Source organism: Pinus tabuliformis, chromosome J (assembly GCF_031772625.1).
Source record: "Pinus tabuliformis cultivar Carrire ecotype Pingquan chromosome J, CPIR1, whole genome shotgun sequence".
Classification (NCBI taxonomy): Eukaryota; Viridiplantae; Streptophyta; class Pinopsida; order Pinales; family Pinaceae; genus Pinus; species Pinus tabuliformis.
In genome coordinates, this window is record NC_142295.1 from 603,740,996 (window position 1) to 603,760,293 (window position 19,298).

Consider the following 19,298-nt stretch of genomic DNA (forward strand, 5'->3'; position numbering starts at 1 on the left):
CGTATAAGTACTTGGTTTCACATTTAGATCACCACCTTTATGAGCTTTAAGTTAAGTAACATTTAAGACATATTTCAAAAATAATTTTCGGCCCTCATTTAACTAAAATTAACTAAGTCCCTACATTTCACATAGTTGTAAATTTTGCATTTGCATATGAGACAGTCAAGTCTTTTCAGCAGCAATTTCCCATCCTTTACTTGAACCTTATTTTCTTCACAAGATAGCTGACTCCACAAGGCACTGGTATCACTTTCTTCAAATCATTTTGAATCCTTAAAATCTTGCGCAATCTAAAACAAGTATTGGTTGCTTAGCTGTGTCTCCCAGGTTGGTTGGTTCCCAACTAATCTTTAATTTTTCCATTTCCATAGGGTCTATCCTCCTTAGTCTGCTATTGGGAGACAACTCAAACGGAGTGATTGGGGATCAGTGTGACAGCCCCCGATGTGAGCTGTTGTCACGGTGTCTAAACATTCTGCACGACAACACCTATCGTCAACAAATCCTCCTGGATCCCAATGCCACCAAGAACAAGTATCAAGGCCCCATGGCTCCTGCTCTGCTATAACTCCAACCATGAATGTTGCTCCATCCACCGCATACCAACTCATCATCTCTCTCCAATCCAACCCTTGGCATAGACCAAGTTCAATCTCACCATGTTGATGTTGTGCTGAAATACTAATGAGTGCCCAACCTACGTCCTACTGCCAACTGAAGCATGTAATATCCCTCACCTCTAAGGGCTCCTGCAATACATTGCTTCTGTCTAAAAATGATACTCCAGCAATAGGGTACCAACTCATGATCTCTCGCCAATACAATATATGGACACTTGTGTAAGGAGCAAGTCTACTAGGCTGATATGGGTCCCTGCTCAACTGATGATGTGTTGTCTGGTCAATCAACTAGATTTGTCTAAGGAATCTTGCCCCTCTCACTATAATAGGCAAAAGTGGGCGGCATGTGCTACAAGCCCTGTCTATATAATCCTGGAGAGGGTTGCGTCTTGGAAATACTACAGCTCTACCGGCTACCATTGCACCTATCTGCACTGCATCAATGGGTAGGCCCAAAGATGGATACACCACCATCTCCAACAACTCCTCCCTCCTCAGATCGGGAACTCCGCGCTCCTACCATCTACTAGCCTCCTGCAAAACTACCTTGTCAACCTCCAACACCTCCTGAGGATAAGTGTCTACAAACATTGCCACCTTGCAAGCTTTCTGTACATTTGTCTACTCCTCATCAATGGCTGACCCCAAGGGTGGCTGCTCATCCTCCACCATCATGGGCTCAATATGAACCTCCAACTAGTTGTCCCCAGAAGGCTCATTATGGATACTGTGCACATCATCCTCCTCAGCTGACTCATGCTACACCATATGCTACTCATGCTGAATCACCAATGCTGACTCATCATCCTGAATGTCTCCCATAGGGTCCACTGATTGCTCATCATATAAATTTGGCATGCTGTCAACGATTGTACATGACTCATGCTCCTCAATGGCATCCTCGTATGAACCCATGGACTCGTCCAAAGAAGAATCCTCGCCCTGAAGGTTAGAAGGAAACCCCACCTGCTCTACCTCTAGCATCTCCTCAGCTCATTCTTGCTGCATGATCCTCCAAACCTGAGCAACTCCTCCCTGGTCAACTTCCTCCTGAACAACCCAATGTTCTACTCAACCAACCTCTCGGCTAGTTCATAAGCAGTAGGTGAGACAAACTGTTTTCTCCTCCAAACAGACAACAATTGAGACTGCAACTCCCAGAAAATGGCATCACGACCTCTCATACATGATGACAAGATGGACTGCATGTGTGCTATGACTGTGTTAGGATGATGTTTCCTAATGCTGAAGAAGCATCGGAACATCTCCAAGATAAGATCATCACACTTAAGATCAAACATGACTTCATATTGTTAATCAAGGCTATCATTGATGTCAATATGGCATTGACCGAGATGGCAAGTAATCTTGAGATGCCTGGTTCCAAATGATGATGTCATAACTCTTGTTTGATAAGAATGTCATCAATTAATATGTTTAGGTGACAGGTCACTAATGAAGAAGTCTTAAGAAGTGCCAAGTGCCAAGTAGCACTTGATGACATATGGAGGACTACACTTGATGAATGACCACACTTGATGATGGCACTTGATGAGGTCTTGATAACATGATTGGAGATCATTTGATGGTTGGAAGACTATTTTGGAGTTCTCCTAATGATGTTGCACTATGATTGCACTAGTATATGATGACATTGTTGATATGTGATGCTACATGGATGTTGCGCTCCTACATAATGACTCTGTGATCCTATGATGACATTGATAACAATGAAGAAGGCACGCTGGCCCAAACATTCCTCATGCTATCCCAAACTTTTTATGCATAAAATTTAAGGACAGTCTCAAAGAAAAATTATTTTGGACACCTTGGAGGCATCCTTTCAAAATGGATCCTAGACCATCTTAAAGAGGATTTTTTCCTCTTTCTAACAAGCCTTTATTTTCCCCGAAACTCCCAATAGTTTGTGAGATATTGAATTTTTTACGTTAAGGAAATTATTCCTAGCAGTGACCCTACCTACACTCAATCATACAAGTCGGTCTTACTTCAAATAGACGTGTCCATTCAGTTATAAATGAAATCACTATAACTATAAACCTAAATTCATCCATTCAAGCTTAGATTTTTTGGTGGAGACAAGAGAAGAGGTAGAGAAGAAGCTGCAACCTAGAAAAGCAAGGAAGACAAGTGTGTGGAATTGTTCTTGGGTTAAATAGCCTCCCACAAGTTCGAGCTAGGAGCAAAAAAGTTGCCGTGGTCACAACAGCGATAGTTGAAGTTGTCGTAGTTGCCGTGGTCACAACAGCCATAGTTGAAGTTGTCGTAGTTGCCGTGGTCAAAGTTGTCGTAGTTGCTGTGGTCAAAGTTGTCTTAGTTTCTATGGTCAAAGTTGTCGCAGCTGTCATAGTTGATGCTGCCATAGTTGTTGTGGTTGAAGCTACCGCGGTCGAAGTTGCCGTGGTCAAAGTTGCCGTAGTTGTCGTGGTCGAAGTTGCCGTAGTTGTCGTGGTTGAAGTTGCCATAGTTGTTGTGGTTGAAGCTGTCGTGGTTGAAGTTGTCGCAGTTGTCGTGGTTGAAGTGTTGATTTATTAGGATTGGACAAATAAAGCTTGTTGAAGTCTTGTCTTGAGAACATAATACGGCAGAGTTGGAGAACTTTGTGAAGCAACATATTGAAGATTTGTGGAGATCATTGATGACCATGATGCGTTGAAGCCATCATGAGGTGACCTTGAAGAAGTTTTGTTTGGGTAACATGAAGAGCAATGGTGACACCTTCATGTGAAGAACAAGGGTGTCATTGATGATGTGACATGGAGACTAAGGGAAGGCATAGCTGAAGATTGACAAGGCTTGTTGAAAAAGACATTGGGAGCCGTGAAGTATAAATAAACACATCTTGACGAAGTGAAGTAGGGTTGGAGCACAAGAGGTTGCAACCTCGAAAAGACAAGGTTGGTGCCTTGGAGGATAGGGTTGGAGCCCTAAAGGATTGGAGTCCTAAAAAACCAGGTCGGAGCCTGAACTAGATATAGGGTTGGATCCCTTGAGGTTGGTGCCTCAAAATTAACAAGGTTGAAGCCTTGGAAGTCCAAGTCTGTGCTTGGCAAATACAAGTTGGAGCCTGGGAGATTGAAGATCGGTGTCTTCATCTAAGGTTGGAGCCCTACATATATTGTACTTGATTTATTGTAAAGAAGAAATTAATAAAATCATTTATTCTTATTGTTCATTTTGTGTTCTAAATATAAGTGATCTAACAGGTAAAAGTAACAATTGAAAAGAAATACTGATTCACTTGCCCTCTCAGTATTTCCAACAATTGGTATCAGAGCCAGTACCTTCACTCAAAGCCTAGCAGCTTGAAGGTTGATCCTTGGAACACAAATGGCAAAGCCAAGGAAGAAAACCTCCAATCCTCCTAAATATGTCTCTTCCTCAACCATGAAAACTAAAGACAATGAAATTGATAAAGTTCCAGCGTTCATAGGAAACTCTGATGTATGGAAGGTAAGAATGAGAAATTTCTTAATGGCTCAAGGCGTTGGAGTATGGGAATCAGTGATTACTAATAACATGATGAACGGAGAATCCAAGGAGTACAATGCAAAAGCGATGAAGCCAATCTTGAATGGGCTACCAGATTTTATAAAGGCCAATTTGGAAAAATGTCCATCAACAAAGGGTGTATGGGACAAACTTCATGACCTTCACTCAAAAGGAGCGTTGACCATGACCACTAGTCAAGAAGATGATGGAAAGCAAGAAGAAAATCCAGAACCCATCAAGGAAGCTAAAAATAAGAATGGTGACATCAAGGGCAAAGAAGACCTAGAAGAAGAAGAAAGCAAAGAAGACTTTGAAGAAAATCTCCTGACTAAACTTATAGCTGCCATGGAAGAGATTAATAGTTTGAAAAAGGAAGATGGGGAACTTAAGAAGAAAGCACAAGATGGTGACCAACGCAAAACAAGGAAGGAAGCTAACCTTTTCAAGCTTCAAGTACTAGAAAGAGATGAGGAGCTCACCAAACTTAAGGAGGAATTTCATCAAAACAAAAGAAAACATCATGAAGAAGTCATATCCATGACAAATCAATTGGATAAGGCAAAGAAAAGGGAAGAAACTTTGTCAAGCCACCTTGAACAAAGACTCAAGAGCTTGAACAAACTTGAAGTAGAGATTGGTCAATACAAGGAAGAGGTCTCCTCCCTTAGATCTCAACTAGAAGAAGCAAGGAAACAAGCACAAGGAGCTAAGAAGGTGATGGAAGCTTTGGCATTCATAGAAGGACAAGTTGATGAAGCAGAAAAGGAGAGAAACACCATGATATGCCAACTAGAAGAAAAGGATGATGACATCACCAAGTTAAGATCAGAAATCACTTCTCTTAAGGCCCAATCATGTGAAGCAACCAAGATGATGGAAGAAATGAAGAAGCAACTAGTTATGAAAGGCGAAGATTGTGAAAAGTTGAAAGTAGAAATTGTCTTTCTTAAAAAGGAAGTTGACTTGCTGAATAAGAACTTGAAAAGCTCTCAAACCCTAGATGACATCCTAAGTCATCAAAGGTCTCCCCTTGATAAATCAAGTCTTGGCTATGCAGGTGAATCCTCAAGCAAGAATGATAATGCTTCAAACAACAAGGATGTGAGGAAGCCAGAAAGAAATGTTGATGCTCCCAGTTCCAGCAAAGGCAAGGAGAAGAGTCAAGACAACTATGGAAGAAATCCTACTCCAAGGAGACTTGCAGATGGTGTCAAGAATACAAAAGACAATGAATATCATCAAAGAATCCCAAAGCAAAAAGACTTTAGAAGTACATCAAGGAAATCTTCATCTCCCAGGTACCAAAGTATATTTCTTAGTTATTGCTATTCTTGTACAAACTTTGGGCACATGGCAAAAGATTGTAGGGCATATCACAAAGACCAATATAATGGTCCCCATCAATCTCCTAGAAGCAATTTTGCAACAAGAAGTCATGATTACTCATTCATAAACAAGATGGAGTGCTTCAATTGCCATAACATTGGACATATGGCACGTGATTGTAACTTGACTTGGGTCCCTAAACAAGCTAAAACCATGACAACCAAGCCAGAGAAGAAAGTTACACAAGTATGGAGAAGGAACCAAACCGAATTCGAAAGTCTCTTGAACACTCCATTCAACAACACATGTTGTTGATTTGATAAAGTCATCCTTGATATTCCAAGTGTTTGATAATGAGACTCTGCCAAAGGAGACCATGCATACTATTGGGGGGAGCTTATGATTCTTAATCATTCTTGTAGAAGCTATCCATGAATGGACCCTCTGAAATTCTTGATGAGTCACAAATGGACAATCATTTTTTCATAGATAATTTCTTGGGAGCAACTCCATTGAAGAACATGATTCCTTATTCATCCAATGGACTATTGTTGAATATTTTCTTCCACTTGATCACAAGGCAGAAATGTTTATTGTCTAAAGAAGCTTGATGAGTTTATGCAGGTAGGGGGAGTTGGCTCATCATATGAAAAATGTAAACCCATCTATCACGGACCACATTGCCAGAAGGAAGAGCACCATGAGAGGGGGAGTAACATACCTATGAAGAACTACTATTGATGAAGAAAAGAAGCAGCTTGACAGGGGGACTACTACTTGGGCACCTCGTTTGCCATTGATGTCAAAGGGGGAGAGAATGTTGGAAAGGAAAGAATATTGCCATCAATGACAAAGGGGGAGATTGTTATTCAAGGTTGTAATTGATGTCAATATGGCATTGACTGAGATGGAAAGTATTCTTGAGATGCCTAGTTCCAAATGATGATGTCATAACTCTTGTTTGATAAGAATGTCATCAATTAATATGTCAAGTCACCAATGAAGAAGTCTTAAGAAGTGCCAAGTGCCAAGTATCCCTTGATGACATATGGAGGACTTGATGATGTCACACACTTTATGAATGACCACACTTGATGATGTCACACACTTTATGAATGACCACACTTGATGAGGTCTTGATAACATGATTGGAGATCATTTGATGGTTGGAAGACTATTTTGGAGTTCTCCTAATGAGGTTGCACTATGATTGCACTAGTATATGATGATATTGTTGATACATAATGCTACATGGATGTTGTACTCCTACATAATGACTTTATGATCCTGTGATGACATTGATAACAATGAAGAAGCCAAAGAATGAAGAAGCCACGCTGTCCCAAACATTCCTCATGTTGTCCCAAACTTTTTATGCATAAAATTTAAGGACAGTCACAAAGAAAAATTATTTTGGACACCTTGGAGGCATCCTTTCAAAATGGATCCTAGACCATCTTAAAGAGGATTTTTTCCTCTCTTTAACAAGCCTTTATTTTCCTCGAAACTCCCAATAGTTTGTGAGATATTGAATTTTTAAGTTAAGGAAATTATTCCTAGCAGTGAGCCGACTTAAACTCAGTCATACAAGTCGGCCTCACTTCAAATAGACGTGTCCCTTCAATTATAAATGAAATCACTATAAATATAAACCTAAATTCGTCCATTCAAGCTCAGATTTTTCAATGGAGACAAGACAAGAGGTAGAGAAGAAGCTGCAACCTAGAAAAGCAAGGAAGACAAGTTTGTGGAATTGTTCTTGGGTTAAATAGTCTCCCACAGGTTCGAGCTAGGAGTAGAGAAGTTGTCATAGTTGTCGTGGTCAAAGTTGTCATAGTTGTCATGGTCGAAGTTGCCGTAGTTGCCGTGGTTGCAACAGCCGTAGTTGAAGTTGTCGTAGTTGCTGTAGCTGTTGTGGTCAAAGTTGTTGCAGCTATCGTAGTTGCTATGGTTGAAGCTACCGCGGTCGGAGTTGTCGTAGTTGCCGTGGTCGAAGCTGTCGTAGTTGTCGTGGTCGAAGCTGCTGTAGTTGTCATGGTTGAAGTTGCTGTGGTTGAAGTTGTCGTGGTTGAAGTGTTGATTTATTGGGATTGGACAAGTAGAGCTTGTTGAAGTCTTGTCTTGAAAACATAATAGGGCAAAGTTGGAGAACTTTGTGAAGTAGCATATTGAAGATTTGTGGAGATCATTGAAGACCATGATGCATTGAAGCCATCATGAGGTGACCTTGAAGAAGTTTTGTTTGGGTAACATGAAGAGCAGTGGTGACACCTTCATGTGAAGAACAAGGGTGTCATTGATGATGTGACGTGGAGACTAAGGGGAGGCATAGTTGAAGATTGACAAGGCTTGTTGAAGAAGACATTGGGAGCCGTGAAGTATAAACAAACACATCCTCACGAAGTGAAGTAGGGTTGGAGCACAAGAGGTTGCAACCTCGAAAAGACAAGGTTGGTGCCTTGGAGGATAGGGTTGGAGCCCTAAAGGATCGGAGTCCTCAAGAAACCAAGTTGAAGCCTGAACCAGATATAGGGTTGGAGCCCTTGAGGTTGGTGCCTCAAAATTGACAAGTTTGGAGCCTTGGAAGTCCAATTCAGTGCTTGGCAAATACAGGTTGGAGCTCGGAAGATTGAAGATTGGTGTCTTCATCTAGGGTTGGAGCCCTACATATATTGTACTTGATTTATTGTAAAGAAGAAATTAATAAAAGCATTTATTCCTATTGTTAATTTTGGGTTCTAAATATAAGTGATCTAAATTGTAAAAGTAACAATTGAAAAGAAATACTGATTCACCCCCCTCGCAGTATTTCCAACACATATGTTTTGAGCATGGCCACGACTTCTAAAATCTCCATCTTCTTTCCAAAGGTGGAGCCTGCACTATTGTCCAAGTCCTGGAAAGTCTCTACTATCGGTCTGAAAACTCTCCTCAGAACATCATCATTGTAAGGAACTATAGGGGCGGTTAGTCTCTTGATGTTATTGAGATAAGATGCAACTAAAAGTTTAACCCCTTCACAAGGTTCCTCCAAGAATTTGTGTTGTATGAGAGCAAGCATAGCTAGTTTTAGAGCCCAAATTAGATTATTTTCTTCTAATTGGCTCACTTTGGAAAGGAGGGCATCTTGTTCATCAAGTTTGAAGAGAACTTTCCATGTGACCCTTGTGTGCTTCATATCTGTCCAAAGTTTAAAGATTTTGTGTCCCAACTCATGGTCTTCTCGTGGCTGCTCTTGTTGTAGCATAAAAAGTATCCCCTTGGAAAGGGATCTGTTGATTGTCGTTGCTAGCTTATTAAGGGCATTTTTTAAGGTTTCTTCCATGTTTGACCTCAATGATGACAGGAATATCAAGTCGACTTGTACATGATCTTGATAGCACGATGACAATATATAATGATTTTACAGTGATATGACCAACTATCTCAAAACATACTCAGCCAATATCAATAATGAATGTGACATCACTATAAAATTCTCCTTTTGAAATATTCAAAATACACAAAATTCACAACTAAAAAATTACTAGTGTATTGTTGTGTCATGTCCCCATTTTTATTCTTCTTCATAGTACAGCCAGGGTGGATTTCCAGGACAGGGGATGGCTAGGTCAGTGGAGCAAGTTTATGTCATCAGGGGTCCTGATGGAGTTTGGAGGAGTTTTTATGGAATTTGATGCCATTCATTTGGAATATTCCATCATCAGCAAAATTTGCCTTTCGTTCCGTTGCATTCCTACAACGTTCAAAAATCAACATTATTATTAGGGATAACTTAATTAATTTTGCTCGAGGTGGTAGTCTGGGGAGATTAATTGATGGAACACCTCATTGTAATAGATCGTTGGAACCGGAATGTGAAGATATACATGATGGGACAATTGGATGGGAGTTTAGTGACCTGAGGAGACATGGTGGCCAATTTAACCTTTTCCCGCATTAAAAAGAATATTTTAATTAAAATAAAAGTGGGAAAAGTGCTCCATGATTAAAATAATAATAAAATAGAAGATTCTAGAGGGATCCATCAGATCTATAAAAGAGGAGGAGGAGGTCATTGGAGGACATCTTGGTTTTGACATTGTTTCTTGCATGTGATGTTGAGAACCCAATTCTCTACTCCAGCAATAGCCCCAGGACAGAAACCCTCGGGTGATTCAGTGAGAGTGGGCGAGCACCCATCTCTTCCCTTGGTGAATCCATTCAGGGTTCATAGGTTGCAATGTATTGTTTTTCAGTTTTTGGAGGCCGATTTGTGGCATTGTTGTAGATCTGTTTGAGGCCAGCTTTTCATCTCAGCTGTATGGGTTGTATGTGCATGTAAAACCCTGGTTTATCTAATATAATAGAGTTGAGTATTTTTCTGTTCATGGTGTTGTGGGATTGCAATGATTTCTTTGCTTAATTTTACATGGCAATCTTTTGTTAAATGCATGATTAGTTTTATGTGAAGTGCCTGTTCCAAATTCTCTGCATTTGGGACATTATAGTGGTATCAGAGCTTTGGTCTTTTGGCTCAGCGTGCGGGTTTCAGTGGCAGCTATTATGGTTCGATGGTTGCAAGATTATTGTAGGAATTCTTCTATTTTCCGAAGCCATAATTTCATAAAATTTACAGGAGAAATTTGTTGTGGACGTTAACCATTCTACAAATTCTCTATTCCAAGGTGCCAACCAAATTTTTATTTGGTTTCATCATAATCATTTGACGAAACTCCTCAAAGAAGAGAAATTTATATTCGGCCAAGTTAATTTTGAGCGAAAGGAAAATATTAGTAAAAGTCATGGATTAAATTATTTGAAAAGGGTCGAGCCATTATTCTATTTCTGAGGCTATATTAAGATTCAGAATTTAAGTGGAGCCGCATCAATATTTTAAAGTGATGGGTTTACTTTTTACTTGGCAATGACTGAAAGCCAAATTGTTCCTAAGTGGGGGCCATGGCAGATTTTACGAATTGGGTAAAAGGCATACAAGCTAAAAACAAAAACAAACTTTATTATTTCAAAGGCTGAGTCTAACATCCAAGCTGCATCGTGACTGTGACCTTTTCTTCAATTGCAGAACGAGGGCATTGTTCAACATACTGACATTTGGAACCTGAATATAATTTGCTCATGTCCGAGCAGTTGTTCGTCCAACACTTTCATTGCAGAAGATCAAGGGCCGTTGTTGTAAATCTCAGTGGGTATCTGAAATATGGGCGAAATTCCCTTGAAGTTTTGATTGAGATCTGCGACAAAAATTCTGGCGGCGAATAGCTCTGAGATCGGACAACTCTGGGATCAAGCCGAATTACCATGTCTAACTCAGGGCAGATTGTAATTGACGGTTGTGGGCACATTTGAAGGCAGAGACCACCGTGGGAAAGGAGAATCGAGTTGGTGATGGCCATGAGAGAATTCGGGAGATTGCAGCGACCAAATATCGAAGAGGACGAGACCCCCTGCCCATAAATCAAGTTTTTCATTGTTCTGCAAATCGAGTTTAAAGGAGAAAGAAGTATCGGTCCTCTATTCCATATATTGTAGGAGGTCTTGTTGTTAACAAGACTTTCAAGAAAAGGGAGAAGACGCATACCCACATTTCTTTTTTGAACGAGGTTCATTCCCTGGACAAGTTTATTGCGTGAGACGAGTCGAGTTACAACCATCCGGGAGCGGGTATATTTCTGCCTGGGAGCACTGATATGACTCTGTTCGTTGGTGTTGTGTTCTCATTCTAAAGGAGTTGATTTGGAGTCTCTTGCCAACTAGGAAACAAGGCGGTAGCTAAATCTGTTGACAAGACGTGGCTTCATTTCTGTTGATCAAATTAGTGCATATATCAGTCCAGTTTGTATAATGCTCCAAAGGTCACCTACAGGGAATAACGAGTTGTCATTACTTAGCTGCGCACAAGTGCTATAGGTTTCAAATTTGGCTTGGGGTAGCGTACAACAGTATGGTGGCATAGTATTCAACGTGGCTCACTGCCTCTACAATATTTGAGTTGTGCGTGCATCCTGTATAGTTGAGCCTTATCTTTCTCTCTGCGAGTAGCCAAGTGTATCAAACTGAAATTCTCTAGGATTGCCTTCATAATTTGGTACACTGGATCAAATTCATCGCATTGCTGGGTGGTTTCATTTCAGTGCTGGAGCATACTTCTCCGGAGCAGTTTACACACCGGGAAGACTCACATTTTCTCTTCCACTACATGACTACCTGTAGCTTTAGAGTCGCTGTCAAAAGGGGTTGGTAATACCAAAAAAAAGCTTAGGTTTTGAGGTTCCATTTTCTACTCTATGTTACAAATTTTTCATTTTATAATTACAGAAGTTGGAAGAAATACATCTGATTTGTATGCCAGTGATGAAATATATTGGTAATGGGTTGCATTACTAGTTATCAGTGATTTTATGTTATGCACAATGGTATTTGATATTCCAGCTATTTTTTGAGTTGGGTTCAAGCTCTTGTATTCCAACTGTGCCACTATACTTGTAAATTCATTCTTGACAAATGAACTAACACCTACAACAAACCCCTCAACACCTATCCCTTAACATCCATTAAACGCAGATTTGAGGGGACGTTCATGGGTTATATATTGCCCATATCCAATTATGTCATATAAATTGTTGAGTACAATGTGACACTTGTCGGGGTATTGGGAGTGGCTTGGTACCTTGTCTATTGTAGTGTGGCTACTAATTTATATCTTGCAGAGACCTGTGTGTGGTGTTATAGTTGCCCTTTTGAGGACTAGATATGGTTGTAGAAGTGATGTATGAATTCCTGCCATGTACCAAATTTTGATGTTCATAATTGTGTATTAATTACATAGCTTTGGGGAATGATGGAACTTTTAAAATAGCTCAAGAACCAGCAAAGCAATACCTCCATGAGCTGCAATATAGACCAAACAACAAAATTGGCCAACAAACCTTTCTCAAAAGAGATCTATGCCATTCTTAACCATGAGCAGCGAAGAGATTTGCAGAAGGAGCCAAAGGTTGGATGCAAAATCCTTGCACTCAGAACAGAATTGGAACACATGAAGGTCACATGGAAGGTTCTTTCCAAACTTGATGAGCTGGATGCACTCCTTTCCAAAGTGAGTCAGTTAGAAGGAAGGAATTAATTTGGGCTCTAAAACCAGCGATGCTTGCTCTCATACAACACTAGTTCTTAGAGGAACCTTGTGAAGCGGTTAGACTTGCAGTTGCATCTTGTCTCAGTCACATCATGAGACTAACCGCCCCTAGAGCTCCTTACAATGATGATGTTATGAGGAGAGTTTTCAAGCTGATAGTGGATACTTTCCAGGACTTAGACAATAGTGTGGGTCCTACATTTGGGAGGAAGCTTGAGGTTTTAGAAGTTATGGCTGTGACTAGAACTTATGAAGTCATGTTTGATCTAGAGTGTGATGGTTTGATCTTGTAGATGTTCCAATGCTTCTTTAGCATTAGGAAACATCATTCTAACAGAGTCATAGCACACATGAAGTCTATCTTGTCCTCATGTTTGAGAGGTTGTGTTTCCATCTGTCGGGAGTTTCAGTCTCGATTGTTCTCTGTTTGGAGGAGAGAGTAGTTGGTCTCACCTGTTGCTTATGGTCTAGCTGAGAAGTTGGTTGAGCAGAACATTGGGTTGTTCAGGAGACAGTTGACCAGGGAAGAGTAGCTCAGGTTTGTGGGCTCATGTAGCAAGAATGAGATGAGGAGGAAGGGACTTTTCTTCATCTGCAAAGGACCTTGGGGACCTGACAACTCATGCTTGAGTGACAGTGAGGAGATGACAGCAATAGAGCAGGGAGATATTCTTTATGTCTGTCAGGATGAGGAATCTTCATTGGACGAGTCCATGGGTTCTATTGACCACTACGTGTCAACGACCCATAGTGGTACACCCCTTTGTTTCACAAAAGAGATAGCGCTTGATCGATGTGTTCGTGTCGTACAACTATCATCATCAATTTCACTTCCAAGATGTTATGTAAACCCTTTCTGCATGTGTATAATGTAAATAATCTCAGCAGATCCGTGTTGCGTATGTAATTGCCTACGTAAACCTACTTTTCTAGTGACGATCTACATTCCGGGAGGTTTTTTGTCTCACCGATCCATTCTCGGATGGTCGGCAGAGTTTTCCTTCAGTCTTACCCGAAGCCGAAATGGATTTTGTCACTGGGATCTGTTGACGCTGTGAATGCTCACTATGCCAACAAGGGGAACAAACCCGATCGCAAACCCCAATTAGATCCGCTTTCGTTTGGAGTGGCTAGTTCCAACGAGTTTTAAAGGATCCCGTAAACTGTTATAGGTGTTGAAAGATTGCTTCTTGGAGGAAGACTTCAATTAAATCAACAAAAGAAACAGCTAACCTATATGTATCAAATCCTATCTACACTAATTCTAACTACTTATGCTAATCCTAACTATTCTAATCTATCCTACAGGAGCATAACAAAAGACGATTAAACGTCATATATAGATTCCAAGTCCAAATGAATCAATTACTAGTTCACGGATGAACAAGGCTGTATTAAATCTTAATTACAATCTAATCACTCATACAGGAATACACATTCCTTTCCATACAAATAAAACTTGCAACTGATGTTTAACAAGGTTTCGAATCAGCAATCACTCATGAATTAACCATGGTAACAAATCATATTTGAATAACCAAGACTAGTCACAAGCTGTCTGTTATCAATATGCACAAAACCAAATCATATTTATATTTATGCCAGCAGCAACACCCTGATTTTAAACACATGAAAGAAGAGGAAAATAAATCTGAAAAAAGGCTCCTTCTTGACCCAAACAATCTCCTTTATAAGCACAATAAATCAAAGATGTTCTGCCCAAAAAAAGTCCTCCCCTCATCCCCAAAGGTAATACTTATGCAGAAGGAACTGACCCTCGGTCTTCCCCCGCCTTTCCACCTCCCTCCTCTTTTCAATATACAAATTAAAATATACAGGCGTAGAATTGATCGGTGAAACGGCTGACACGTAAAGGCCACATCTGCTGGAGCATTTCATTTCCTGGGGAAATGAATAGATGTCGATTGAAAGGAGGAGGTATGTGTGTCATTTCTTCATGATAAGGCCCGAGACCGCATAACCTTCAGAACACACAGGTAACACATGGAAACCTGACCACCAACGCCTAAAGCTGGATCTTTAAATAGAACACACCCACATATATAAACTCTTTGGATCCGCTCATGCATCTTTTACCCAGAGCCATACTTGATGCTTATGCATCCGTTCTTTGACCTCGCTTGCCTTCTCTCAGTCCTCGCCTACAGAAATAACCAACATCAGCTATGCTTATGAAAATATGATAGAAATGCCTAAAAACACAAATCTTGCCTTCATTAAAACGTTTATAAAATCACAAGGAACAAATGTGAAAGAATCGACCCCTGGTTCAGCCAAGGTTGTGATGCGATCATGTCACAATCGCTCACTGCAGCGGGCAATCACATGCAACATCACCCCTATCGGATTTTCCTTTGAAAACCTGGACCACAACATTTTATTGGAATACATGGGAAAACCCGCAGCCGAACCATAAGGCCGGACTTCAAATACTATACACCTAGACGTATAATTATCGTCGGGTCTGCTCATCGCCCCTTCGCATATTGCATGGGCTTCACTTTCGCCGACTGCCGATTGCGATTAGCGATAGGCTGGACCCGAAAAATATATATGCTGCATTTAATAGTCCTGGCGGGTCCGGTATATCGCATTGCGCCTTACGTATAAGCCCTGGGCTCCGCCGATTGCGATATGCGATTAGGCCAGACCCGAAAATATATATGTTGCATTTAATAGTTCCAGTGGGTCCTGTATATCACAGTGTGCCTTATATATAAACCTTAGGTTCCACCGATTGCGATATGCGATTGGGGAAGCGGACCCAAAAATATATGTATTATGCTTGATAATCTCGGTGGGTTTGCCATTCGCGGAACATTGAAGCTTGGGCTTTGGGTCTTAGCAAAGTGCGATTGCGATTTGTGATTGGAACCCTGATCGCATCACATTTATTCATAAAAGATAGGCCTTGCCCTTGATCAATGCGACCTGCGATATACAATAATGGTATGAAACGAGGATGTGCGGAGATGCTAAGTCATGCGTGCTTTGCGAAGCATTTCTATTATAAAAGAGTTATAATAGGAATAAAGAGGTGATGGAAGGTTTTGAGGGGTAAAGAGTGGGGGTGGATATATGTGTGAGCATAGGGCACCATGATTATATGAGGATTGAAAGAGTCCCGATGAAAGATATGAATGAAGGGCTAGACTGGGTTATAAATGAATCATGCTGCAAAGATTTATTCAAGGGGGTCTTGACCATTAAGAATTGAAGATTTGACTTGGCATGGAGTTAAAATCCCTGAAATAAAAACAGATCATTCGGAGAAGAGAAAGATCAAACTTCTAGGGGACCCATTCAGATTTGCTAACAGAGCATGTTTTAATAGGGTGGTGGTTGTGGCCACAACAAATGGTGAACCGTTGGGCGAACCAGTTATCTCTGTTTCCAAATAAACCTTGGATCAATAGAACATCAGGGTGTTAAGATAAACTTGAAATGCAAACTGTATAGATGGACAGGCGTGGGTTCCACTTCAACATTAATTGCTTCAGGCGGGATAAAGACAAATAGCTTCTACTTACTGATAGGGTTTTGACAGGCATTCTCCAATGGTAGTATTATGGGATTTATTGACCCTCCTTTACCTGTTTTCTACTTTCAAAAATCCTTTTAGGGCCATCACTGGTCTGTCAATACCTGTTTAGGTGTGTACCTCAGCTCTTTATCGCTCATCAAACTTGATGTAGATATGTTTATCTGTATTTTACGTAAGAATTTCAGTGCTATATTTTCGTATGATTGAATGGGGCGCAATCATGGATCATGCCATATTTTTAGACCGCTTAAGCAAGGTTGGTCTTGCCGTGTCAACTGGTACTCTGAGCCCAGCAACAGTTCCTACTCCAATTGGCTTCCCAAACAACCTTTCCTTCCAGATTGGCACAAGGACTCGACATTTCATTTTCTTTTAAATAAGTCCTTCCAGTTTCAGGCACAAGGACTAGAGCACAATTGGATTTGCCATAGGGTATATGACAGTGAGCTTAGCCCGTGAAAGGAGGTTTACTTGTAGATGACATGTATTGGAAAACTTGCACAATTGGATTTGCCATAGGGTATATGACAGTGAGCTTAGCCCGTGAAAGGAGGTTTACTTGTAGATGACATGTATTGGAAAACTTAGTGTGGTGGACGACAGGCAAGTATATGCTAGGTCTGAGTGGGATTTTGAAAATGCAGTGTTCCACCATGCCAGTCCAGCTGTGGTTACACATTTTTTTTCGTTTTATAAAGATGCCCCTACATGCTCCAGGTATCCAGGTTATCAACAGATCCTACCTAGTTCCCGATAGATGCTAATGAGTGGCTTCGATTTGAATTCCACCGCTGATTTTCCAGTCCTCATAGGCTCATTGAAAGTTTTTTGATTTGCAAGGTAACGATGAATTTAGGATCAACAGACTCATTAGCAGGTTAATGAGTGAGGTAAAAGCTAAAGGTGGAGAATGAGGGCAATCTGAAGAGAGTTATAAAGGAGAAAACGAGACTGAAGGACCAAAATCAATTGGATGAAAAGGACTGAAATTCAAAACAGAAGGAAAATAAACTTTGCAAAAAAACAAGAAAGGACAGGACGAAAATGTAACTAAGCTAACATCAAAATAAAATGAATCCTAACCTACTCAAGAGGTAACCACCATGTGGTGGCTACTGGAAGTATCTCTTAAGATGTTGGCCATTAACAGAGGGTTTTTTAGTTTCTCCCTGTAAAGTTTTCAATCTGTATGTTCCTTGACCGATTTTTTCTTCAACTTGGAACGAGCCCAGCCATAAGTGTTGTAATTTCGTGTGCTTACCTTTTGGATCACTCAGCTTGTCCCATTTCAAGACTAGCTCTCCTACTTGGTAATCTTTATCTCCTGCCAGATGACGGTCAAACCATCTCTTTACAATCATTTGGTGATTTCTAAATTTATTTCTGGCTTTATCTCTCAATTCCTCCAACCTCACCAGTTGGTTGATCCTTTTTTGAAGTAAGGCTGAAGGGGTCCCTCTCGAAGCTTGGGAGAGCTGTAAAGAGGGAAGGGTAACGTTAGGAGGCAAGATGGCTTCCTGTCCATAGATGAGGAAGTATGGGGAGTTTCCTAATGCTACTTTTGGGGTGACCCTATCGGCCCAGAGGGCGTTTGTTAGAGTATTGTGCCAGTTCCTCTGGTTGTCGGCGACAGATTTATGGATTATGCGAATGAGGTTTTTATTTGAGGACTTTGCAACTCCATTTCCCTGGGGGTAATAGTTTGATGCATACCTTATGTGAATTGATTTATCAATAGCAAATTCAGTCAATTTCAGTGATGAAAAGTAAGAAGCATTGTCAAATATGAGAGCGTCAGGGATGCCAAACCTATTGATAATAAATTTCTCAATAAATGATATTACCTCGTCTTCGTTTACCTTCCGAAGTGAGATGGCTTCGGTCCATCTGGTGAAGTAGTCGGTCACCGTGAGTATATACTTATGCTGCTGTGAAGAGTTCGGAGTGATCTCGCCTATGACATCTAGGCCCCATTGCTGGAACGGGCGATAAATCATAACGGGCTTGAGGGGAACAGCTGGCTTTCTTTCTCGTCCTGTGGCAATTTGACATACCTTGCATTTCCGAGCGTAGGCATGCGAGTCTCTGTACATTGTGGGCCAATAGTATCCAACTCTTAATATTTTGTGAGCAGTGGTCTCTCTGCCATAGTGACCACCTGCTGGGCCGTCATGCATTTCTTTCAAGACATGATCAACATCATCCTTTTCCAAACACCTCAGCCAGATTCCATCATAATTTTTTCTGTATAATGTGTCATTGGCCAAGTGATATTGATTAGATTTCAATCTGAGCACTCTCCTTCATGATGCATCCATGTGTTCAGGACATGATCCTCGTGTTAGATAAAAGCGTATGTCGTAATACCATGACTCAGGATCCAAAAGGACTTCCGATGTTTCGCGCTCACACATTAGCGTCTCATTAATCCATAGGGGCTCCTCCCTGAATTCTACTTGTGCATTTTGCATGCTCTGTGCTTCTGGTTCTTTGGACGCCCCTTTTTTATCCGCCAAGGCTTCTGTCGCGAGCTCGAACAATCCCTGCCCTCAAACTATATTCGTTGGCTTAATCTCGAGGTCGTATTCTTGAAGGGCGGTTATCCAATTCCCTCTTCGTTCACCCATTTCTTGCACGAAGAGGGCTCTTACAGCAGTGTGGGGAATGATTACTTTAGTCCTGGCCTTTAATAAATAAGGGCGGAAATGTTTTACGGCTTAAAAAACCGCAAAACCTTGTTTCTCCATGTCTGGGTAGTTCAGTGCTGCTCCCTGGAGATTAGAGCTCATATAAGAAATAGGGACTTCGTTTCCATCATCATTTTTGTGGGCGAGGATTGCGGCATATGAAACATCATAAGCGAAAGTGTACAAGAGGAATTCCTTGTCGAAATCGGGGCTGACCAACGCAGGAGCTTCTACAATGGCCTCCTTAATTTGTTGAAATGATTTCTTAGCTTCATCGCTCCACCTATACACAACGTTTTTCTTCATCATTAGCTGCATGGGACACACTATTTCTGCGAAATCTGAAACGAATTTCCTAATGAAATTAATTTTCTCGAAGAAATATTGCATTGCCTTTTTATTTGTAGGGGGTTGTATTCTCATGATGGTCTCTATTCTTTCAAGAT